Source organism: Scleropages formosus, chromosome 4 (assembly GCF_900964775.1).
Source record: "Scleropages formosus chromosome 4, fSclFor1.1, whole genome shotgun sequence".
NCBI classification, from domain to species: Eukaryota; Metazoa; Chordata; class Actinopteri; order Osteoglossiformes; family Osteoglossidae; genus Scleropages; species Scleropages formosus.
Window position 1 is genome coordinate 27,367,893 of NC_041809.1, and position 25,787 is coordinate 27,393,679.

Genomic DNA, 25,787 nt, shown 5'->3' on the forward strand with positions numbered 1-25,787 from the left:
TGATTATATTATTTCATTTCCAAAACCAATGTTAGTATTCCCATTTGCAGACATTCTTATCAGTTTTTACTGAGTTGTCTTGTGAGAATGGTATGTCCTTGTTTCTTCAGGTTAGACAATGTATCAAAAAAGGAGTAACAGTATAAGATTACTTTATTTGTAAAAATGTCCTGATATAGTGTGAGTGCTGAAAGATATCCAACACAAAATAGGCCAGTCCACAACTGATTAACTCTTGCCATTGTTTTCTTGTTTCATTTCCTCAATGTCACAGTACTGTCACACCCAATAAAATGTGGCAGTAATCCAGTTAAAAAATCATTGCATAAAAGCTGCTTGTGTTTTGAAAATGATTATTTTTTGACAGCTGCAGAGGTTTCCAGGTGTATTGACAAATGTAATAATGAACTCTTCTGTATGGTACCAATTCTTTTGAAAACTGAGGCAACTTTTGTTGTACCATGTGTGGGTATTTAAATCCAATTGGTCTGATGAAAATGTACCACTAGAAAAGGAATAATTTCAGCTGTATAGCCTATACCCAACTACTTGTCCAGGCCATGGTGACTTCCCATCTGGACTACTACAACTCTGTCCTGTGTGGCCTTCCTGCTACTGCCATTAAACCTCTGCAGCTGATACGGAACGCGGCTGCACGAGTTGTTTGATTTGCCGAAGCGTTCCCACGTATCTCCTCTACTCATTTCTCTGCACTGGCTTCCTATAGATCCGGGTCAAATTCAAGACCCAGATTCTTGTCTACAAATGCATCAATAGAACTGCTCACCGCTATTTACAGGACTTGATTAAGTGCTACACCCCAGCCAGACCCCTTAGCTCACCTATTGCTCGCTTGGTGGTCCCGTGCACGAAAGGTAAAGTTTGGAGGTTCTCAGTTCTGACTCCATTGTGGTGGAATGACCTTCCTCTCTCTCTTGTACTATGGAAACTCTGTCTACATTCAAGAAGGGTCTGAAAATTCACCTTTAACAGACCCATTTTGCCCAAGATCTCTCCAGCTCATGTATGGTGTAAATGTTCATGCACCGTAACTTCATGAGCATCCCCAGATAAGCCTTTATACAGCTGCTACTCTGCCACTGTATGTAATTGTGTATCTTATTATAAAAAAAAATTGATAGGAGGTTATCAGGATTCATCTATCCTGCATTTTATGCACCTACTCAAGTAATGAACATCAGTGCATCAAGTGGAAGGTAACAAACTAGTTTGAGTCACATGTCTGCAGCCACGTCTCTTTCTCAATGTAATGCACAAATTGTATTTTTGCTGAGATGTCACTTCGGACAAAGGCATCTGCTAAATGAATAAATGTAAATGTATGCAAAAGTGCACTGTGGACACTGTGTAATAACTGTAATGTGAAAATTCCTTTTGTAATCTGGCCATTTCTACAGTAGTGGCTCTGACCTGGGTGAAAACATGGATGAATGTAGGTAATGTTTCCATGCCACTGAAAGCTCATGACCTCTTTTTGCTGTGAATGTGTTATACAAGTAACCCAGTGGGTAAACTCGAGTTTCTTTTTGTGTAGTATGTTCCCCACTCTCACAGGCTTATACATACATAGACTGTTTACAGAGAAATAATATTCAGAGGCAAATGACTGCATTTCTCTCGCTTTAGTCCTTTTTTCCTCCACTAGAATTTTATCGCAGATGCGTGGAAGTCTCGATGCTTTTTGATCAGGGTTTCACACGTAAGCGTTACCTTTCATGGGTAAGGAAGATGACACAGAGGTGTTAACGTCTTCGCTGCAGGACAGTCTGTAGTGTGGAGCGAGGCGCTCGGGCTCAGTTTACCCTCGTATCAGAGGTCAGACAAAGTGCTGAGGGAAGGCCTAGGACTCCCTCCAGATTACACCCTAGACATACATTAACAATAATAGGTCTTTATTACACATAAAACTAAATGTGGCCCACACTCTGGCGAATTCATGGCCTACTAAAAACGTTCAAAGTTTCTTGATGTAAATTATATATGAAGCATTCTAAAGTTCTGACTGGTTTGCCTCAGATTACGTTCAAATAAATTCAAATATGTTCAATTTAATATTACGTGCTGCAGGTGCAGTCATAGCAGTCGACGTTGTTCGTTAAGATGGGAAATTTAGACATTTACTGTAACGTCCATTGCATGTATAACCGATATAAATTCACTTGACGTTGCATTTTATTTAACTCTAAGGCCATACTTCCCGGAATGTACCTCGAATGACACGAGCTCTAACCAACCGCGTCTGGCTGCGCGGGAAAATGGCCGCCCGAGTACAGTGACGAGCCCTCTCGTGAACGCCGGTTACTGCGCCTACAGCGGAATTGGTTCCGCCGCGAGCTACAGTCGCTCGGTGATTGGGCTGAATGCGAGAGCGCTGCGCCCCGTTGACTCACGAGCTGCTCTGTTCATCTGCTGAGGCTGCTGCTGAATACGGTATCGGAATCATAACCGCTCCTGAGGTAAGATGATACAGCGGAAAACCAAATACTGCCTCGTAAATCGAGGAAATGCGAAACGGGTTAATGCGACTCAAGGAACTGTTCATCATGTTGATTGTTGCATGAGGAACTACACGTGAGATTCATTGTCGTCTGTTTTTTTTTAAAGCTTATTTTTCTTTACAATGATATCCTTTGTATTCTCTGATGCGGTGTTTTGGCTTCGTTTATCTAACATCATAAGCCAGAGTCAAACGCTATATATGTTGATAATCAAAACACTGAAAAATCAAAGTTACATAATTTTTCCCAGTGTTGTTGTGTGCAACCAGCAAGGTAGTGAGTGAGTACCGGGCTGCGCAACCATCTGCAGAGAGTATTGTACACTACACAGTATGTTATTTAAAAACAGTTTTAAATGTGCTGTGAAATAATTAATCAATGTTACCAGTCAGTGCATGCCTACGTCTTTTTGCGTTATACTTACTTAGTAGCATAAGACAAAGTAAATTGTAAGTATGAAATAATAGTAAGTTTGCTTGCTGGAAGTGATGCACCAAAAATAAAATTTGCCATAATTATTATTTTTTTTTTTTTTTAAAGCATACATGTTTAATTTTATACTTGTAGCATAACGTGAAGGATCCTATTTATACGAAGTGAGCTGCTTTAATGCCGCTCGAGGGAGTGGGGGCAGTCAGGCTCCGCGCGCTGGACACGTGCGGCCGCAGTGTGTTTTATTCATATGATATTGTTAGGGTTTACACCTGGGTTTCCCCCTATACATTTGGGAATGACCGAAGTGTTCATTTTTCTACGATGCGATGGGAGAATTAACATTTGATCTGCATGATAATTAAAAGGAATTCTGCAGGCTCTGGATACGTTAATAAATGTATAAATGATTTATTCATTTAGCTGACGCTTTTTTCTCTAAGCGACTTTCAGTGTTAAGGTTACAATTATTTACCCATTATACAGCTGAGTAATTTTTACTGGAGCAATTTAAGGTAAGTAACTTGCTCAAGGGTACTGCAGTCGGAGGTGGGGATTGAACCTACAGCCTTTGGATCCAAAAGCGGTAGCTCTAACCACTGCATTTTGGGATGAACATTTATTTATTCATTAAGCATGTAGTCTGTGTATAAGAATATTTTTAGAGGTATACAAAAGTGATTAAATCTACACTGCCTGGTCAAAAAAAAGTCACCACCTGGATTTAATAGGTAGGAGCTGTCCATTGGATAATTACTGCAGTGATTAATATGTTTCAACTGGCAACAGGTTATTTAACCCTAACTGATGCAGTGAGTAGCTTTTTATTTTTTAAACAACCATGTTGGAAGACATATCCCGTGGTTGCGGAAAAGCTGTTACTCGGTTTCAGGAGGGTCAAATTATTGACCTGTGTCAAGCAAAGAAAACAACTAGGGAGATTGCTGAAACTACTAAAATTGGGTGAAGAACTGTCCAATGCATTATTAAAAGCTGGAAGGATAGTGGTGAACCATCATCTTTGAGGAAGAAATGTGGTTGGGGAAAAAAAATCTTGAATGATCGTAATTGATCACTTAAACGTTTGGTGAAATCAAATTGTAAAAAACAGTAGAACTCATGGCTAGGTTTAATAGTGAAAGTAAGAGCATTTCCACATGCACAATGCAAAGAGAACTCAAGGGATTGGGGCTAAACAGCTGTGTAGCCTTAAGAAAACCACTTATCAGTGAGGCTAATCGAAAAAAAGGCTTCAGTTCGCTAGGGAGCCTAAAGATTGGACTCTGGAGCAATGAAAAAAGGTCATGTGGTCTGATGAGTCCATATTTACCCTGCTCCAGAGTGAGGGGTGCATCAGGGTAAGAAGAGAGGTAGCTGAAGTGATGCACCCATCATGCCTAGTGCCTACCGTACAAGCCTGTGGGGGCAGTGTTATGATCGGGGGTTGCTTCAGTTGGTCAGGACTACCTGAATATACTGAATGACCAGGTTTTTCCATCACAGGATTTTTCTTTCCCTGATGGCACGGGCATGTTTCAAGATAATAATGCCAGGATTCATCGGGCTCAAATTCTGAAAGAGTGGTTCAGGGAGCACGAGACATCATTTTCACACATGGATTGGCCACCACAGAGTCCAGACCTTAACCCTCTTGAGAATCTTTGGGATGTGCTGGAGAAGACGTTACGCAGTGGTCTGACTCTCCCATCTTGGCGAGAAATTAATGTAACTCTGGATGGAAATAAATGTTGTGACATTGCATAAGCTTATTGAAACAATGCCACGGCAAATGCGTGCCGTAATCAAAACAAAAGGCGGTCCAACAAAATATTAGTGTGACTTTTTTTTTTTTTTTTTTTTGGCTAGGCAGTGTACATCAAAATTATACTTTTGTAATATGTTAGTACTTGTTTTCCAGCTGTACTCACTAAAGAGTATATTTGAAAGCAGAATGTTAATGGGTCATTTAGCAATAAAAATTAGAAAGGGGATCAAAAGGAAAAATGTGCTTGAGCTGTTGCAAGAGATTTTGAAGGTTTTTTTTAAAAACATACTGTAGTGACATTTCCCTGCTCAGGATGTCTCGTGAACAGCTGGCAGTGGAGAGAGCACGGAGGGCCTTCCTTACTGGAAGGACGAAACCACTGGAGTACAGAATCCGGCAGCTAAAGTCCCTGCAGCGCTTCCTTGTGGAACGGAAAACAGAAATTGCCACAGCCCTTAATAAAGACCTGCATAAGGTGATATGACATGGCCACATTCTGTTTACAATTATTCACTTAGCAGACGCTTTTCTCGAAAGTGACGTACATCTCAGAGAAATGCAATTTGTGCATTGCATTAGGAGAGACATAGTTGCAGATGTGATTTAAGTAAAGTTAGTTTCTTTCCACGATATGCACCGATGTTCATCACACGAGTAAGCGCATAAAACTCAGAATAGACGATTCCCAATGACTTTGCTACAAGATTTTTTTTTAATTTTATTTTTTAAAGTACACAAACATTTATGTACAATACAGGAGTAGCAGCTGTGTAAAGGCTTATCTATGCATGATCATAAAGTTATGGTTGCATGAACATTTACCCTTCACATGAACTTAAGAGTTCATGGATGAAGTGAGTCCAGAAGAGGTGAGTTTTCAGACCCTTCTTAAATGTGAATAGAGTTTCAGCAGTTCTGAGGGGGAGGTCATTCCATATTAACTCCCTCTTCTATGACATCTACTCCTGTCACCTTCAACCTGAACATTTTGATCATAAATATAGTTAAATCAGGCTGTTTGAATTGTACTGGATGATTCTTGACATTTGCCTATGAATTTGTCCTGCTCAGAGTGAACATGGGATACCTCTATTTGAGACGCTTAGTCTTGAAGGGGAGATTTCATTGACCGTGAACAAGCTGGCTGAGTGGGCTGCACCGAGGCCTGTAGAAAAGAACCTGCTCACCATCTCTGACCAGGTGTACATCCAGCCTGAGCCTCTCGGTGTGGTGCTTGTTATTGGAGCCTGGAATTACCCTTGGGCAGTCACCATCCAGCCACTGATTGGAGCCATTGCTGCAGGTAGATTTGGGTGCCCTGCCAAGTCTCACTGAGTGCAACATCATGCCTGCGGCCTCCTATTCTTCATATTTACATTTATTAATTTAGCAGATGCTTTTCTCTAAGGAGACATGCATCTCAGAGAACAGTACAGAGTGCATTACATCAACAGGAGGAGAGATTTGGATGCAGACGTGATTCTTGAGTACAGTAAATTTGGTATATTCTACCGTACGAACCAGTATACATTATATACAAGTAGCTGCAAACAGAGGTTTTTTTTAAAATTACTAAACAGATAAAATTGTATGTGTTTATTGAACACATAGGAGATCACAGGAGAAGTGAGTTTGAGAGATGTGTTTTGAGAACCTTCTTGACAGTTGAATGAACTTCAACAGTTCTGAGAGAGAGGGAGGTCATTCCATCTTGGAAATGTAATGTGTAATGCATAAGACTGAGTTATGTTTGACAGTAAATTTTTATGCTTTATTTTGGTTTGACAATACTGATTTAAGAATGGCCATGACAGCCTGGCATTTTACTTGATCTCTTTAATCTGTTTTGCACCTAATGGCAAAGTCCTCAGTGTGAACTCTGTACACGTGTGCAGTAAGGCAATAAAGGCATGACTAAAGCATGGTTTTATCTTAATCATGGAAGACTTCTTGTGAACATCCTAAAAAGATTTACAGCCACAGTTTATTAACATTATTACATAACTAAAAATAAAAAAAAAAACTTAAACCCTTTCTTACAATTTACAATTGGGACAGGACATATGTGGTCAAGTCCACAGGATCTGCTCACAGCACTGTTCAGTCAGCTTGGGCAAAGTTCACTCATTGCACTGATGCAAGGGTCAACAGTTACATTGTTTGCCATTGCAAAAGAGCTTTCCAGTTTTGCTGGTGGAGGAACCCTCTTTGTACTGTTTTTTGTTCCAGTTAGGCATCTTAAGTTGTCTGTACTAAGCTATTAAATACATAGTCATTCAAATCATGTTAAAGTGATTTACCAATAAGTACTTAGACTTTCAGCTTGTTCGATCAGTTTTTAATCTTTCAATTAATTATACTTTGTGATTTATTAAAGTGAATTATGTAACTTATCAAGCCTAAGAACTGTATAATACTGTATAAATTCAGTGAAATTTAGTTGAACATGATTTGAATTATTTAATTAATTCTATGATCAGCTCACTTGAAGCCACAAGAGTCCTGCAGAACTGGAATTGATAACCGCATCAAAGATTTAGTTGCTTGTTGGTTATGAGGTGTGCCTTCTATGGAAATGATTGTGGTTTCAGTCACTGCAAATATTAACTTTATTAGTCAGCTTCTTCATATGTTTTTCTGCTGTCAGCAGAGCTACTTAAATTTGTCTGGTTTTCGAGTGTTGTCTTTCAGGGTTTGGACAATTTAAATTATGCCGATTTAAATCAAATTATTTAAAAAAAAAAAAAAGATTGCTATAAATGAAGTCTGATTTTTTTTTTTTTTCCCCCCCTCCCCAGTAAATTTTAATATTTCATCAAGCCTTAGACGATTTATTTGGTAACATATCTAGAAGAACTTAAAACAGCTTTAAATTACAGGAAACTATCAGCACAAAGTACTTGAATAAAATAAATGAATTTAATGTCATCCTTCATGAATTAAATGACAATGAGTCTAGGGAGAGTTAAACCAGTAAACAGTTTTACTAGAAGTGCGGATTACTTATGGCTCACGCAGCTCAATTTCTTGTTCAGGGCCTTGAAGAGAAACAAATTTTGCTGCATTTTCTTTGCTATGCCTGTTCGTAAGTTTAGGCTGGACAAATCCATATGTGCTAAAGATGCGCTCTATGCCTGTAGAGGAAGCAGTGGCACAAAGAAGCTGCGTGACAGCAAGAATGGATTCCACATCATTAACATCACTTTTAAGAATTAAAATAATTTAACAATTTTAAACAGTTTCTGGAAGAAAAAATATTTTGGTAACATTGCTATCAGAGTTGCGTTGAATGCTTAAGATTAAAAAAAAATAAAAGTGATTTATATGGAAAAAATCCAGTTTTTTTTAAGTTAATAAAATGTATCCCACCAGCCTTGTTGTCTTTTAAAGACACCACAGGGCCAGAATCTGCTTGGGCTTTAGATTTAGACTGAAATTTTTAGTAATGTGATATTTACTATACTGTGCAACATACGGACATGATTTACATGCTCTATTAAAATACCAGAAAACAGATATAATGTTATCAGCTAATGAATATACACTGGATACAGCTGGTGTTTTTCAATATGTCTGCCAGGTACTGAAGAGCATAAATGTATTACTGTCACAAAATGCAACCATAGGTATTATCAGGAAGGAACTTGAGCATCAATAAAGCCTTTTTCACATGCCCAGGTAATGCTGCAGTGGTGAAGCCATCTGAGGTCAGTATGCACACTGCCAAGATTATGGAGGACCTACTCCCACTCTATCTGGACAAGGTAATCCTTGCCCTTCCTAGACTGTGCCTCTGTCAGCAATATGCATGAGACAATATCTCTTCAATTGCCTTTATGCACGTGTGAATATGAATGTGGATCTTAATGTGTTTGCATATGACTGATTTTCTGTGCTGTTCCAGGAGATGTATCCTGTGGTGACGGGTGGGGTTCTGGAGACTCAGGAGCTGCTGAAGCAACGCTTTGATCACATCTTTTACACAGGGAACAGTACTGTGGGCAAACTGGTGATGGAGGCAGCCTCCCACCACCTAACCCCCGTCACCCTGGAGTTGGGGGGGAAGAGCCCCTGTTACATCGATAGCAGCTGCGACCTCACCATTGCCTGCCGGTGAGGGATGGTTATGAATGGGGTGTAGTGGTAGAGGCCCTGAATTTAGACCCCATGATGGAGCACATAATCTGATGTGGCCTCAACAGTACGTGAGACACTTTTGCTTTGGTTCCCAGCCGGATCGCCTGGGGAAAATTTAGCAACTGTGGCCAAACGTGCATCGCTCCCGACTACGTTCTGTGCAACCCTGCCATCCAGGACAGAGTGGTGGAGGAAATCCGGAAAGCTGTGAAGGTTTGAATTGCACTGACAACACTCAGCGATCAGTGGTACTCAGAAAGGAACAGTGCTGAAATTGTTTGTCAGACCAGTGTGGTGGCTCTTGTACAAAAACAAGTAACAATTTGGCTAGAACAATTTTTGGTAATATATTTAAATGAACTATTGTTAGTACAAAATTAAAGAAACTTATAATGAAATAAAGAATAAGTGGCTTGGCTGATTAAATCCCTCCTGGTATGTATAGGATTTAAAAGTTTTCCTTCAGTAAGCTTGAGTGTGCTCTCCTATCTTTGCTGTCAGTAATAGAAATTAAAGTATTTTCTGCATTAACCACTTCAGATATAAAATGATTTTGAGATGGCCATTTCTAATTTTTTATTTTAGGAATTTTATACTGATGACCCTAAAAGCTGCACGGACTATGGACGGATCATCAATCAGCGCCATTTTAAGAGGGTAAAGGCAATGATGGAGGACAGCCTCGTGGCTTTCGGAGGAGAGAATGATGAGTCACAGAATTACATTGGTATGTGAATGTGAAGACGCTGTATTTAAAAGTTTAATCTGTTGGAGTCTCTAGACATTAGATCTAAGGTATTATTTCCAACTGAAGATTTCAAAAGAGAGGATGTATTGTAGGGGGACTGGGGGTGTCCAACATATCCATGCAGTCTGCTGCTATTAAACAAGCTAAGTGATTGACGCACTGATATATCCATGCTAAGGAGACCGTTCTTCTTCTCCAGCTCCCACAGTGTTGAAAGATGTGAAGCCAGAGGCTAAAGTGATGCAGGAGGAGATCTTTGGCCCCATTCTGCCCATAATAACAGTCAGCAGCGTGGATGAAGCTATCATTTTCATTAATGAGAGGGAGAAGCCCCTGGCCCTCTACATCTTTTCTCCGGACACCAAGGTAACAAGTTAAAGCTCCCAAATAACACACACACAACAATAATAATGTGCAAAAACACATGAAGAAGACCTGAACACGTAGTACGGGTGAAGTATGTACCTTTACTCATTTAGCTGAGACCTTTCTCTGAAGGACCTTGCTGTATTAAGTGATTTACAATTATTTATATATGTAGAGTGCTCGGTAATTTTTCTGGAGCAATTTTTGGTAAGTGCCTTGCTCAAGGGTACTATAGCAAGAGGTAGGAATCAAGCCTGCAACCACTGAGTGCAGAGGCAGCAGGTCTAAATACTGCACTATGTCATATTTTGTACAAAATATAATGATAGCAACAGTCCCGCACTGAAAAAGAAGGGGTTCCACACATATTAGCAGGGCAACAGCCACACAAACCGTTGACTGAATGAGACAAGTGGAATTAGTACGGCAACTACAGTGGTTCTTTCTCTTCCATTCAGCTGATCAAGCGGATGATTGCTGAAACTTCCAGTGGTGGGGTGCTGGCCAATGACTGCCTGGTGCAGTACTCCGTCAGCTCTCTACCCTTTGGTGGTGTGGGTGAGTTGGAGCACTGCTATTTACATTGTATACTCAACACTTTGGACAGCAACTGAAGAGGCAACTCGACAATTATTCCACATTGGTTGTTGCTATGCTATGTGCTGTGCATGTTATTTGTGACATATTTGAGGCTAAATAATTTGCTTAAGGTCTAGTAAAGCAGGATGCTTCCTGGGAATTGAGCCAGCAACAGTTAAGATACAGATTGTGTCCTTAAATACACACTACTTAAAATTTGCTTTGTAGCTTATGGAAATACCATTCCCCATTTTTTTGTGCATGTTGCCCAACTGGAATGTAATTAAACTTCAGTTGCCTTTTTTTAATTAATCTTCCATAGGCAATAGTGGGATGGGCGCTTACCATGGCAAGTACGGCTTTGATCAGCTCAGTCACTTGCGGAGCTGCCTCGTCAAGTCCTTGTCTATGGAGGTGGCTAATAAGATACGGTACCCACCACACACTGCGAAGAAAGTGGGCTGGGCCCGTTTCTTCATCTACCGTCAGGTGAACCTGGGCCGTTTGGGGAAGCTAGTCCTGCTCCCGCTGCTGGCTTTGATTGCTGCCATTGCACTTCAGGTAAATCCCTTCTCAGATTCAAGAGAAAACTCATACAATGCTGAGAGTGATAATTCATAACTGCCAGAGTTCTTCATTTAAGGGGTGTCAAGCAAAGCTTTTAAGGCATAAATTAATCTCCTTCTGACTTTAAAAAGTAGAAGGTGTAGTATGCCTGGTTAATAGAAGAAACAGATGAGCTCTTCATGTCCAAATTGGTGGTATGCATTTCATTTTTGGAGGCTAACAATCAGCCTTCATCAAGGACTTAATGACTAATTTATTGGAAAAAGGCTTTCAGTCTCCATGACTGTAATTTGAACATCTCATCCTGCCTCAAATTGTCCCTCTAAATATGGAGTCATTGACCAACCTAGTTTCTGGGCATCAGATCTCTTTATACAGGTAACTGCCAAAATGAAGGAAATGTGGACGTAACATCTTAACCTCCACAAGCCGCAATAACCGCTGTTTTGCAAAATCAGCAAATTGAACAGTCTTGTTTCTCAAGTTCCTGTCAATGTGTCCCAGCCTCTTCTAAAAGTTGAGACTTTTTCTTTGAGCCATAGTAGCCAACAAAATAAACAAACAGGCCATATATATGCATTTCTATACATGACCTTAAGTATGGTGTTACTTCATTATCTGAAGGATCAACTCTTGAAACACCATTTCAACAGCTGTGTTGAAGCACTTGTTTTTGGGATAATTTGCATTCCTTGTTTGCTTTAGTTTGGCAGTTATCTGTACATTTCTTTGAATGACATTTGATCTTGATATTCTGTTTAGCAGTCAGAATATGTAAAAAAAAAAAAAAAAAAAAAAAATTCTGTTTGCTCACAACATTAATACATTGTCATGGACTATAGCTTCAGAAAATGGGCTTTTGCTAGGATGTACAAAAAGTGCTGTGTTGTACTGGGAACCTGATCACAAGAATGCTGCTTTACCCATTATGACTCTCCTTCTCTTGTGTGACACACTTCTTTGTTCTTGTTTCTACTTAACTTTATGTAGTTAAAGTAATGTCTTTCTCTTTTCATATTCTGCAGTGTGATCCTTAGAATTGAGTACTTGTTTTAATTTCTGCTTATGGGCCTACATGTACCTGTTGGTTGTGTCATGGATGACTTGTGGGTTTATTGGTTTTCAGAGGTTTCTGCAGTGATGCGGTGGTGCATGTCTACAAGATTGGGCTTGGAGTTGGCACAAGTTTGCCTTACCTCATGTATCCGGAAGTTCTGACCGATTTAATAATCTTGAATAACGTTTAGTTTAATTTTTTGAAAGTTGTTTTACTCATCAATAATGACCAATTTTAAATTAATACAATTGATAATATAATTATCAAATGAATAAGTCATTTTAATTCTTATATAAGCAGTTCTTTGCCTGCATTACCCTGTTAATGGAAACTAGTAGTAAAGGCATGTGACACAGCAAGACATTGTTCAGTGGGTCAGTTTCCCAGTTCTTTATTTTTTTCTGGTTGGTAAATGTGGCCAATCAAGAACTGTGGTGCTGCTACCTCAGTGCCTTGTGGGATCTGAGTAGAAGGTGCATCTACCCCACCCTTGCACTCTCCAGATTCTTAAAGGAATCTGCTTTGCAGACTTTTCCTGGAACCTCTACAGAATGGCTTTGTGGCATGGGATAGGTTCCCCTTAAGATGCTGTCAATCTATATAATCACTCAAAGATTTTATTGCATAAATCTATGGTCTCTGTATCAAATTGATAAGTGGCCTGAAATATAATGCAATAAACAAACTGAATTTGAAAAGCCAATAGGGACAGGATCAAAGTGTGAATTGTTTGCACATCTTTGGTGTCATCCTGTCAAAAAAAAACTTCAGTTCCTAACCTGCTTATGTGAACAAAGTCATGAACATATTTGCACTGGAGCATAGACTAGATATAAATGACAATTCTTGCTCCATTATTGCAGATTCACTAATGAACTAATTTGGACTGTCTGCATTGAAATATTTTATCAAATAAACATATTTCCATTAAGAAAATTTGCTTTGTTTCAGTAATTTTTGTACACTAGCCTACTGTATTGTGCTTCTGCAATAGGTTCTGGACTACTATGATTTTGACTCAAGCAAGCAGTGAGTGAAGAACCACCTTAGTGATAACAGGACCTTCTTCTGGCAAGAAGCTTCAAAGAGAACCATATACACACACACACATACACAGAGACTTTAGATGCCTTTTTGGACATTTTAAAATGCACAGAGCTTGGTTTGGAAGCACATATCTTAAATGCATACCTTTGTCACATTTTCCATCTGCAAACTGACTGATATAGCTATGTAAACTACACAGCTCATGATCCAATAACCATAGAAAAGATTCTCCTAATCATTTTATGCACAACTGCAAAGCTTAGCTTAATCTAAATTTGGAAAAGCAGGTAATTTCAGAGGGAGAAGAGTAGTGTAAGAACGGAGGTCTGTCTTTTGAGATTGGACCGAAAGAAAGATGGGCCAACTGAAAATATTTGCTACTGAACTGGGTCCTCATGTTAATGAGCATTCAAGTTCATCAAGAATTTATAGATACCATTGTCTCAGTTTAAGTAATCTTAAATTGTACTTTGTTTTCCAAAATGTGTTGTAAAAATGCAGGTTGTTTACTTGGTTGGAGAAAAGTGTCAGCTAAAGTAACTTACAATGTTAAGGTTACAATTAACTTCCCCATTTAGACAGCTGGGTAATTTTACTGGAGCAATTTAGGATAAGTGCCTTGCTCAGGGGTGTTGCAACCTTTGGATCCAAAGGCAATAGCGCTAACCACTATGCTACAAGCAAGATTCAAACCTCCGTAAGGAAATCCCATTGGATTTCAAGTTCAACACCTTAACCACTTGGCCATCACAGCCTGCTGTGCAGTTGCTAGCAGTAAAATGCACTGGTGGATGACAGCAACTTTCCTGAGTAAGTTCTCTTTGCTTGGGAAGTAAATAACATTATCTCTACAAAATCCTATTCAATGCCAGTTATTGACTGATTTATCCAATAAACATGGAGCAGCTGTTACCTTTAGACCTAAAGGTCAGGTTGCAGGCTCAAATCCAGCTGTAGTACCCTTTAGAAAGATACTTCCCCTAAATTGCTTCAGTAAAACTAACTAGCTGTATAAATATGTAAATAATTGAAAGTGGCCTTGGGAAGAAGTGTCAGTGAAATTAATGAATGTGCAGAATTCTTTGTTATTGATCACCATCACTCAGATAGCTGTTAAGACTGCTAAAGCAACTTGAATTCATCTGATCCCACATTCCTACATAGTAAAGAGAATTCTTAATGGTGGGCATCCACAGAGCCATTGTTTTTCCTCAAGGTCCTGAGCACTGTCCATGGCTTTTGGAAAGTGATGCTCATACAAACAGCTAGAAATACAATACCCCATCACCTCACATGGGGACAGCGCTCGGGCCATCTGAAACCCTGAACCATAGGCTCCACAGCACAGGCTGCCAACAATTAAATAAAACCTCAAAAGCAAGCAGAGCTTCCTCCCATGAAAGTAGCAGGTAAGACACCCATAGTGATGTTCTCTTTGCCCCACCCGAAATCTCTGGAACTGTATTCTGATTTTAACCAAAAGGCTGCCCGATTGTCAGTCTTGAACAGGACACAGGAACCAACACCACCATACATACCATGTTCCACCATGTTCAATACCTGTTCAAGAACATGACTCCTAACAACCCCACTCCCAACAGTTACCTGCCACAAGCAAACACCTCACAATGCATATCCAGCAAATTGGTTAAACACTAGTAGTAAAAACATATCAGAACATTGCGCAACTCTGGTAAACTCACGCACCTAAAAACAATACTAGCACAAGAAATCGGTGCCAAGGTAACTGTCAGTTATCCTGTAGCGTCCACACCGACGCGCGTTGCTGTTACGTAAATGACCCCCCCGTGCAGAGTGTATTTATAAGGGCACAGTGCAAACTCTAAAGTACCGGGTGGAGGTGAAACAATGAACGCGGCACAAGAGACACACAGTTTGTTCGCGCAAAGGTGAAAAGTGAAACGTGGATCTGTCTGAGCAGGACTTGAACACGGAGGCGTGACGAAATACCGGACTGGAACACTGGACCAGGATTGGAGATCAAGTTTCAAATTGATTGTCATAGGTACAAGTATCATGATGAAATTCTTTTTGAATGCTTCTCCTCAGACTATGGACAAGACAATAGAAATGACAATGAGTAATGCTAAGAAGCAATAACAATAAATACCAGTAGACAGCCAGAGAACTCTGAGCGTGAGAATGCTTAAAGTGACAGTGTAATTTACCAATGTGCTTGGGTGGAGCAGTCCAACTCTAGCTACTAAAGGTGGCACATTGGTGAGTGTTGTATACTCTTACAGCAGTGGGGTAAAAGCTGTTCCTGTACCTAGCAGTGCGGGTTCGAATAGACCTGAGCTGCTTTGCAGATGTAGGGAAGAGAAGAGTGCCCATGCGGGGTGACTATGGTCTCTCATGATGCGTATCATCTTTCTGAAGCAGCGTGTGGTGTAGGTGTCCCGGACTGCTGGTAGCTGTATGCCGATGATTCCCTGAGCTGTTTTGACCACCCTCTGTATGGCTTTCTTGTCCTGTGTAGCAGCTGCCACACCAGAATGTAACACTCTGTGAGGACGGACTCCACAGCACACCTGTAGAAAGTGGTGAGGACTGTAGTGGGCATCCTGGCTTTCTTCAGACAGATGAGGCAGTGGAGATGTTGATGGGCCTTTTTGATGACTGATGTTGTGTGCTCAGTCCATGCAAGTTTGGCAGTGAGGGTGACCCCTAGGAATCTGAAGCTGTTGACCCTTTCTACAGTGTCCCCTCCTATACAGATGGGTGTATGAGCCATATCCTGTTTCCTGAAGTCGATCACCAGCTCCTTAGTTTTACTGATACTGAGAGACAGGTTGTTGTCCTGGCACCACCCTGTCAGGAGTCCTCACCTTCTCTCTGTAGGCCATCTCATTATTGTTGGTGATCAGACCCACAATGGTGGTATCATCAGCAAACTTTATAATGGTGTTACAACAAGAGGCAGGCATTAACAGGATGGGCACTCAGGACTGGAACATAAACACCTGTAGAACAAATTGAGGGCACAATAGAAACACTTATTAAAAATCTGCAATCTATCCTCCACCACTTGCCCCTTTTATACCTCAGCAACTACCACATTGTGAACAGGTGCATGATGGGTCTGGGCTACCGGCACTATGTGGCACCTCCTCTGGCCAATAGAGGTATTGTCCTTTTGGGTCCTGACATCTCCCCCTGAACACTGTCAAATTATTTTGGGTTATTCAAATGAATCCTACAGTATACATGGAATAAAAAAACCAAATTGGGTTTTATATATGGCATACTTATGAAGTGTAAGAACTGCCTTGTTTCATCTAATTTCTTATCGGCACAGATGTATAATATCCTCATGGTTCATTCCTAGATATTAAGCCTGCAATTTTGTTGGAATTTAGAGCAATTTCTTACACGTGATTATACGACTTTTGATAAGCAAATGGACTTCAACATTGAGCCATTGATTAAGCGTAGTACAAGCTGCGCACGCGCCCTCAAATCAAGTTTTATGGCTTCAAAAGTATATTTACATTTACACCGATTCATTTAGCAGACGCTTTTCTCCAAAGCGACGTACATTTCATAGAAAATACGATTTGTCCACTACGTTAGAGAGACATAGCTGCAGATGTGTGATTCTTTAAGTAGAGTTCCTTCACACGACCATTATGCACCGTCGTCATCGTTCATCATCACACAACGTCACGTACTAACGGCATAAAACTTTACCAGAATATCGCCGAAGTCCCGTGTGCTCAACGCAAATTAATTGTGCACTCTGATGGAGGTAAGGGTTTTCTTTCAAATTTTAGTAATTATGACAGTATTGACGTTACGTTAACTGCTGTCGAGTCCTCAGTCTGAAAAGGTGAAGCGCAGGTGTCTGACTTCATGGTTCTGCGGCAACTCACCAGGTGGTTTTAAATCCAGACGCATCGGAAAGCTTTCACACTGATACGGCAAGTAAACAAATGAAGCCATCCACTATTTGTGGTGCGAAATTAGGCAATAAAATATGGTACTTACTGAAAGCGGGCGTCACAAATGATTTAAATTTTCACTTCTACAAACAACCTGGTCAACCGTGATTCGCGCAACTTATTTTTGTAGCAACGAAGTTAATCGTCTTGACTGCGGATTCACTTTTTCTTACTTTTTTTTTTTTGTTTTTTGTTTCATAAACAGCACAGGGTGACAACGGCGTACAGAGAGAGATGGACAATACATCAACAAAAAAAACAATATGTGTGTACTACATACATAGAGCGAGGGGCAGGGTCAGAACAATTTGTCGTAGTAGAGTAGGTCATGATGTAGCACCTTCTTCTAGTAACTTCTACAAGGCAAGGGTGTCCAGATATTCCAGAATTCTTTTGAATTGTCATGCAAATGTCAATTTATCAAGGGGAGAAATTTAAACACCTCGGTCAGTGTTCAGTTCACTGTAGACAACATTAAAATACATTTCTTTGTCAAGTCTTTATAATGGTTAGTCTGCATACCATAACAGCATTTAGAGAAGAGTATGGGTTGCGATTTAAGAAGAGAATATATATACATACATTGTCTGAAACTGCTTGTCTCATGTGGGGCCGCGGGGAGCTGGAGCCTAACCCGGCAACGCAGGGCATAAGGCACACACCCAGGACGGGATGCCAGTCCATCGCAAGGCACCCCAAGCGGGTCTCAAACCCCAGACCCACTGGAGAGCAGGACCCAGTCGAACCCACTGCACCACTGCACCCCATAACAAGAGAATAGTGGGGGAGAAATCAAATTTTTTTGTTAAAGGTTTTTGGATGGTTGTGTGAGACCCATGGGTGTCCAGTAAGCCTGTATCTTATTGGAGTGTCGGAATAAATGTATCAGTGTCTGGAGAGGCTTTGCGTTTAAAACACAACATCGATGTCCCTTTGAATATCCTGTGAAGGCACAGATAGATTTTGTGAATGAACTTCATGTTTTGTTCCTTGATGCTGAGGGAGGTTCAGGCAGGAAAGAGTTTAGCACATATAGATGACCAGTCATGGTCACTAAAAGACATGTCAAGGGCTTGTTCCCAAATCTCCCACTGTCCAAAGAGCCAGTACCAGCACTTGATAAAATGGTATGTAATACAGAAATCAAGCCCCAGGAGTTATAATGAGCTGTTTGTCAACCTTTGTTAAATCTGTCCATAATCTATTGTATTTTTCTAGGGTAGCAATAAAATGATGTAGTTGTAGATGATTCGGCTGGTCAGAATTACTTAGAAGGTTGAGCGATTGCCTTATTTTTCAAGGCTTATTTTTTTTAAACAATAAAAGTAATTGCAGAACAACAGACAAAATGACAGCGAAATATATACAAAAGTAAATTTTGACAGCATACTTCATAATGCTTTGTGCTTGCAGGTAACAAAACGTACCTTAGTCCCTAAAGAAATCTGTATAATTTTGGCAGCAACATGGTTTTTATTCATAACGTATTTAAGAGACTGTGAGGTACTGAAATCACATTGTTGCAAAGAGGGTGGGGAACACCGCACATGAATAGGTGCTAATAGAGAGGATGCATTTTATTTTCAGCCTTAACATGGTTTAAAAAAGTCATTGAGCACAGTATTATTTGTATAGCTATTGATAAAGAAAAACTATGCGTTTTACCGGATCCATGCCTGCACCCCAGCAAGAACACTACACTCTTCTACTTGGACTATTTGCTCATCTCCCTCACAAAGGCCCCAAAATCTGGAGCCTGTTGGTTCTGTCTTGGCCTTGATGAGGTGGAATGAACTCCCTCTGTCCCTTAAGTCCTTAATCCCTTCCAGCATTAAAGTAGGGTCTCAACTCACCTTAGTAACCCCCTGCACTCTCCACTCCACAATATATATTACTGTAAGAAAAGAGAACTGTGGCACAAGAATTTCAGTGTATTCATTCAGTACATGTGAAACAATAAAACTTGTACACAATAAAGCTTGAAACTGAAATTAGTTCCACCTTCTACTTTTTATCTGTCTGTTTGCTATTTGCATGTTACTTCTATAGGTGGCTACTGGAATATGTGCGATATGACAACAGCTGTTCTTCAGTACTCGCACCTATCTTTTAAAGCCTTCTGTCTGTTGTGGGGTGCTCTTTTGTTCACTCGGAGCTGTATGTCGCTCTGGAGAAAAGTGTCTGCCAAATGCATAAATGTAAATCTGAGATGATCCTGAAGGAAATTTAATGGTTACAACAGCATACATACAGAAGTATTAAGAAAAGACACTGGAATAATACAGGAATAAATAAATGATGCAAAATAGACATAGAATAATGTAGAAAAAAAGTTTGTGGATGCAAATAAGTAAAAAAGTACTGTTGACTTTCACTCAGTCAGTACATTTACCTAATCCTTTTCTCCAAAGCATGTTACAGTGTTGAGGAACATACAATATTTACCCATTTATACTGTTGGGTAATTTTAATAGCACAATTTAGGGAAGTACCTTGTTCAGAGTGCTGCAGTTGGAGGTGGGGTTCAAGCCTGCAGCCTTTGGGGTCGAAAGAGAGTAACATTAACCACTACCTACCAGCTGCTCCCTGTGGTACAACAGCTCATTATAGAGCCTCATGACTTTTGACAGGAATCACTTAAGCCAGTGCTGCTTGGAACTGTGCAGCTGGGCCAGACTATTGCTGAACGTGGTCTCTGTGTAGCCAGGGTGGTTTGCAGAGGGTAAGAGTCATTGTTCATGATGACTAGGAATTTTAAAATCCTTCCCTATACCAATTCCTGCAGAGAGTACAGCATAACTTCCAGTGCCCAGGTAGAATTTTCCATTAAGTTATTCACCTGTACCCTGTGATGGACTGGCATCCCGCCCAGGGTGTCTCCCAGAAAGTAAAGGCAACGATGGTCCTTTTGTAGAGACCCTCAGTGTTAGTAGTCCACTCCAGCCTGTTTTGTTTTATTAATGTTATTCTGTTAACTTGCTATTATGCATCTATGTGTGTTTGTCAGCACTACACAGAGCAGCATGCAGTGGAATGTGCCAGAGCCGCGTTCCTGTCTAGAAGGTCACGACACCTCAGTTCAGGATTCAGCAGTTGAAGGCCCTGCGCAGAATGATCACTGAGCGAGAGGCAGAGATCGCAACAGCACTGAAACAAGATCTCAATAAGGTTTGTCTTTAAGCGTATGGGGTGGAACTCGTCAAACCATCTAAAAAGGTATCAGTGGCAGGGCTGTGGTTAGTGAGGAAAACAAAATTTCTTTCTCTGCGTTTTTTTTTTTCCCCCATGTCTGAACTGGAGAATAATTGGATTTACAGAATTTCATTATACCCATTGACTGGCAGAGTTCTGCACAACCATCCTGTGCTAGAAAGGATTTTTGTGTGTCACTGTATACATTTATTAATTGAGCTGATACTTTACTCCAAAGCAACTTACAATGTTAAGGTTACAATTATCACAAGCTTACAATTATTTACCCATTTATACAGCTGGTAATTTTTTACAGGAGGAATTGAGGGTAAGTACCTTGCTCAATGGTACTATAGCCAGGCAGGAATTAAACCTGCAACCTTTAGATCCAAAGGCAGCAGCACTAACCACTATGCTACCAGCTGTCTCCACAGTGAATATGATGAAAAAAAATGGTAACATTTTATTTTGTAATGGTAACATTTTTCAAGGTCCTTGAAATACTTTCTTGAACGACAGTGCTGTGAGCACAAGATCATTCTTGTAGCCTAAATGAAGTGTTACTGTACATGATTCATGAGCCTTGTTTAAATGTGTGCTTAGGGGTGTAGTTAGATCATAATAATTTAATTAGGCAGATCAAAGACTTCCAGTATCACCCCTTCATCCCTTACCCGCATTTCCCAACTACTGTTGCCCCCAAATGCTTGGTTTTAACACTAAAATGCAGGTAAATTAAAAAATTAATTGGGGAATTTCCCTTAATCAGTGAATACAGTAAGTTCAAATGCCTTTTTTGTCAAGGACTGATCAGTTATATTATTTACATCAATCAATAAACTTATCCTTTAAATTCTGTATTAGTATATTACACAGTGCATTCATAAAGGAGTAAATAAAGGTTACATGGTATTACTACAGGTGCACTTGCATCTGGTCTCTCATATACTCATACCTGTTGTTATGGATATCTCACACCTCTTTCACTCATTTGAACAATTCTCAGCTAGTCTTTAGTAACACATTCGTTTTAAACATGATTTGAATCTTGATACAATGATCTATTGAAGACCCCAGTCGAGATGACCAGTACACAAAGGTGGTCACTAGGGCAAGGGCTAAGAACTGTGGATCTATTACATGGTAATGTTTATACTTCTTGGCTGTTCTTGTGACGACAGAGCCAGAGTATCACACAGCTCTTCGAACTCATTGGTTCTAGAGACAGAAATCACACTGGCAGTAGACAGGCTAGCTGAATGGGCATCAACCGAGGCCTGTGGAGAAGAATCTAATCACCCTCTGGACCAAGTATACATCCAGCCTGAGCCACTCGGGGTGGTACTCATCATTGGGGCCTGGAACTACCCTTGGGGCCTGACACTGCAGCCACTTGTGGGGGCTATAGCAGCAGGTAAAGCCGATCTGTTTCACATTCCATTCTCCCTTAACTGGGAAGCTGATTGAACTCACTGCCCAGTTCAGATCACATTCACATTTAAGAATCTGTTAACTTCTCCATTATTTATGTAATGCCACCACTGTGACAGTACAGATTTTAATTTGTACCCAATAAATTCACATAACAAGCTGTAAACTCATACGAATGAGAAACTGAAAGATAAAACATGAATTTACAATTCAAAATATTAACATTTTTGACCATGTGAGCAGCCCCACATGGGACATGACTTCTAGAGCATCTCGGTTGTCTCATGGCAGTGTGCCCACTTGCAAGCATCACTTGGAAAAAAATCTTGTAAACTGTCATAATGTAAAAAAAAAAAAAATCTTTCATAAGCCCTAAAGTAGAAAGTTTTAAAGTATGCGGTGAAAGATGTTGAAAAGGCAAGGACAGGTCTTACCAGCCAGTATCAGTAGCTGCTTATCTGATACTGGGTTGTGGCCTTCTAGAGCTTGTCCTGAAGACCACAAGTGTGAGGTAGGGCGAACCCGGATGGGATGCTAGTCCATCTCAGGGCAACGCGCACACACACATACACATTTCACTCAGATGTACAAGCACTGAAGGCAATTCAGAGTCACTGAGTTACCTTAAACCTATGTCTTGGGACTGTGGGTTGAAAACTGGAGCAGCTGGAGGAAATCCACGTGAATGTGGGGAGATCTAACAAACTATATAGAAACTAGGACAAACTAGGACTTGTGTGTGAACCAACATGAACTGTGTGTCACCTCAGCTTGGAGCTGCAGATATTTTGTGGAGGTGCAAGATGGTAGAAAGACAATGCTTTCACTGATGGCTTAAAACTATTATAGGATTATCTACAGCCTGTTCAATTTGTTTTGTACCTTCTTTTTTTGAAACACTTAATCCAGGGCTTCTGAATTTCATGCACAGTTTGAATTTGGACGCTAGCTTTCTTTTTATGAGAAAAAATACTACGTACAAGAAGTACGTTACTTGAAAGTTATTTAGTTGGGGAACAACTGTAGTTCTAGTGAATGTATCTAGTATCAAGGTAAAGCTGTGAATGCTTATCTTCGCATGTTACAGTGTGTTTTATAAAACAAAAGTTATATTTTAATAGTTATTAACTATTGGAAAACACTATCATGGGTAATTCGGAACTATTTTTGGGTACTTAGGTTATTCCTACTATGGCAGTACCTTTGTAAGTATAATAGGGGGAACTGTACAAATTGAAATGTAACCTACTTTTGACTCCTACCAGGGAATGCAGCATAGTGAAACCTCTGAGCTGAGTGAGCACTCCGCTAGGCTTCTGAAACGAACTGCTCCCACTCTACCTGGTAGAGTAAGGAGCATTCCTGAAACCTACACAACTGGTCACTCTCACCACCCTTGTTGTCAGCTGGTATTTGTCTGTATGCTTCTGTCTGAGTCTAAGGGAGTATACTTTACCAGTATTCAAGAAGTGTAACTGTCAGAATCAGTGAAATTGCTGAATCATGGGAACAGAGCAGAATCCCTACATTATCCAAATAGCCTTGAATGTCCTTCGATGACCTATCATGCATTCAATTATTAACCCTCAATATTTTTCGACAAGCCATGAACCAAATTTTGCAGGAAGTAGAAGTAATTTGCACCCTGACTGTTTCCTTCCTCAACAGTACCTCCCTCTAGGTTTACCTGTTTGAGCATCGTGTGTCATTTCCCCAGGCTGGCTGTTTCTGAGTGTGTTCAGTTCACCTGACAGCATGTCTGTATACATATGCGCGAAAATGTGTGACTGTGTGTCTGCCTCTGCACTGTTCCAGGAGATGTATCCTGTGGTGACGGGTGGGGTTCCAGAGACTCAGGAGCTGCTTAAGCAACGCTTTGATCACATCTTTTACACGGGGAACAGTACTGTGGGCAAACTGGTGATGGAAGCTGCCTCTCGCCACCTAACTCCTGTCACCCTAGAGTTGGGGGGGAAGAGCCCCTGTTACATCGATAGTAGCTGTGACCTCACCATTGCCTGCCTGAGGGATGGTTATGAATGTGGTTTAGTTGTAGAGGCCCTGAATTTAGACCCCATGATGGAGCACATAATCTGATGTGACCTTAGCAGTATGTCAGACACTGATGTTCTCTTTTACTTTGGTTCCCAGCCGAATCGCTTGGGGAAAATTTAGCAACTGTGGCCAAACGTGCATCGCTCCCGACTACATCCTGTGCAACCCTGCCGTCCAGGACAGAGTGGTGGAGGAAATCCGGCGCACACTCCACGTAAATATCTTTAGTACTTCTTTTCTCTGCCATTTATCAGAGTTCCTGGGGACAACAATTTGACCCATTTCCTTTCAGTTGGAAATGATTCTGTGGCTCAGTGGTAGTCTATTACGTTTTTGTTTGCAGGAGTTCTATGGTGAGGACCCCAAGACTTCACCGGATTATGGACGCATCATTAATAAGCGCCACTTTGGAAGGATTATGGAGCTTCTGAAAGGCTGTGAGGTGGCTTTTGGTGGAGAGAATGACCAGCAGCAGTGTTACATTGGTGGGTCTGTCTACATTGTGCTTGACTGTTTCTGGGGAGTTGCCAAGAAAAGGGGGCCATTAGTGGGCATTCAAACACCCTGGAGATAAACTGCCAATTTTGAGTTAATTTCCAAAGAGAAACACAATGCACATGGTATAGATTTGTCCACCTCACATTTTTTGGTACTTCTGTCACTGGATGTCCTTTTTAGTGATGTGTACCATATACTGCACATGCTAAAAACAACCTCGCTTCCACTCCAGCCCCCACAGTGCTCAAGAATGTCCAATCAGGGGCCAGAGTGATGCAGGAGGAAATCTTTGGTCCCCTGCTACCCATCGTACCGGTCAGCAGTGTAAACGAGGCTATCCAGTTCATTAATGAACAAGAAAGCCCCTGGCCCTCTATGTGTTCTCTTCAAAGAAACAGGTAGGATGTCCAGGTGCTGTAAAAAAGTTGGGTAAGGCTGTATGCAGGTGTATAGATATCGCAACAGGATTAGGATTAAAGCATTGAACCTGAAACATTTCCTAAACTTGGCTAATTCCAAATTCAAAAAAATCTCTATATGATAAATGATATCATACATGTAATTTCAGTCTGCTAACAGAAAACTGAGGTGGCATTAAAAACAATCTTACATCTAAAAACACCTTTATGTAAACAATTCCTTTGGTCCTTTTCTTTCTGGCCTTCAGGTAATAAAGAAGATGATGGCAGAGACCTCCAGTGGGGGAGTGATGGTGAATGATGTGGTAATGCACTACACAGTGTCATCGCTACCCTTTGGGGGTGTGGGTAAGCCTAGCAGGCAGCTTTGTGGAAAGGAGAGCTGTGTTGCCTGTCTCTGTTAAAAGGGAACCAGCAGAAAGAAGTGGTCATTACCTAGTTAGTGAAGATTGTTAAGGGTACCATTGCAGGGTCCTTGCTTGAACTTCATTCAGTAATTTTTAAGTTACAGGCTGTGGCCTTACTCACTACATATTTTTATGCAGAAACATGTGACTGTGAAATTTAAGCTCTTTGTCAGAGCACACAAAGCTCTGATGGATTTTTCACTGATGATCCTTTACAGGAAACAGTGGGATGGGTGCCTACCATGGCAAACACACTTTTGATCAGCTAAGCCACCATCGAAGCTGCTTTGTCAGGTCCCTGGCTATGGAGAGCCTGAATGAGGCCCGTTACCCCCCGCTGGATCAGAGCCGTATGCGCTTGGCACGGTTCTTCATGCAGAAGCAACTGTGCAGGTGTAAACATGCCACCTGTGTTTGGGCTGTCCTGTCATCTATTGTGGCTGTGGGTTTGCTGGTTGCTCTGCTTACACTTCTGCTGAAGGTGAGGATACGTTTTCATGTCTTGTATGTGGAGACACACAAACCACCAACTCTATAGGCTCACTGACATTAAGACACAAACACAAGCTCAGACACTGTTAAACAGGAGCATAATTAAAGCCATTT

The 25,787-nt window shown here is 40.7% G+C and overlaps 1 pseudogene; it reads left to right on the plus strand.

Moving 5' to 3' along the window:
* The first annotated feature begins 2,393 nt into the window (after window positions 1–2,393).
* Window positions 2,394–25,783, plus strand: LOC114910409 (uncharacterized; annotated as a pseudogene).
* The last annotated feature ends 4 nt before the right edge of the window (window positions 25,784–25,787 follow it).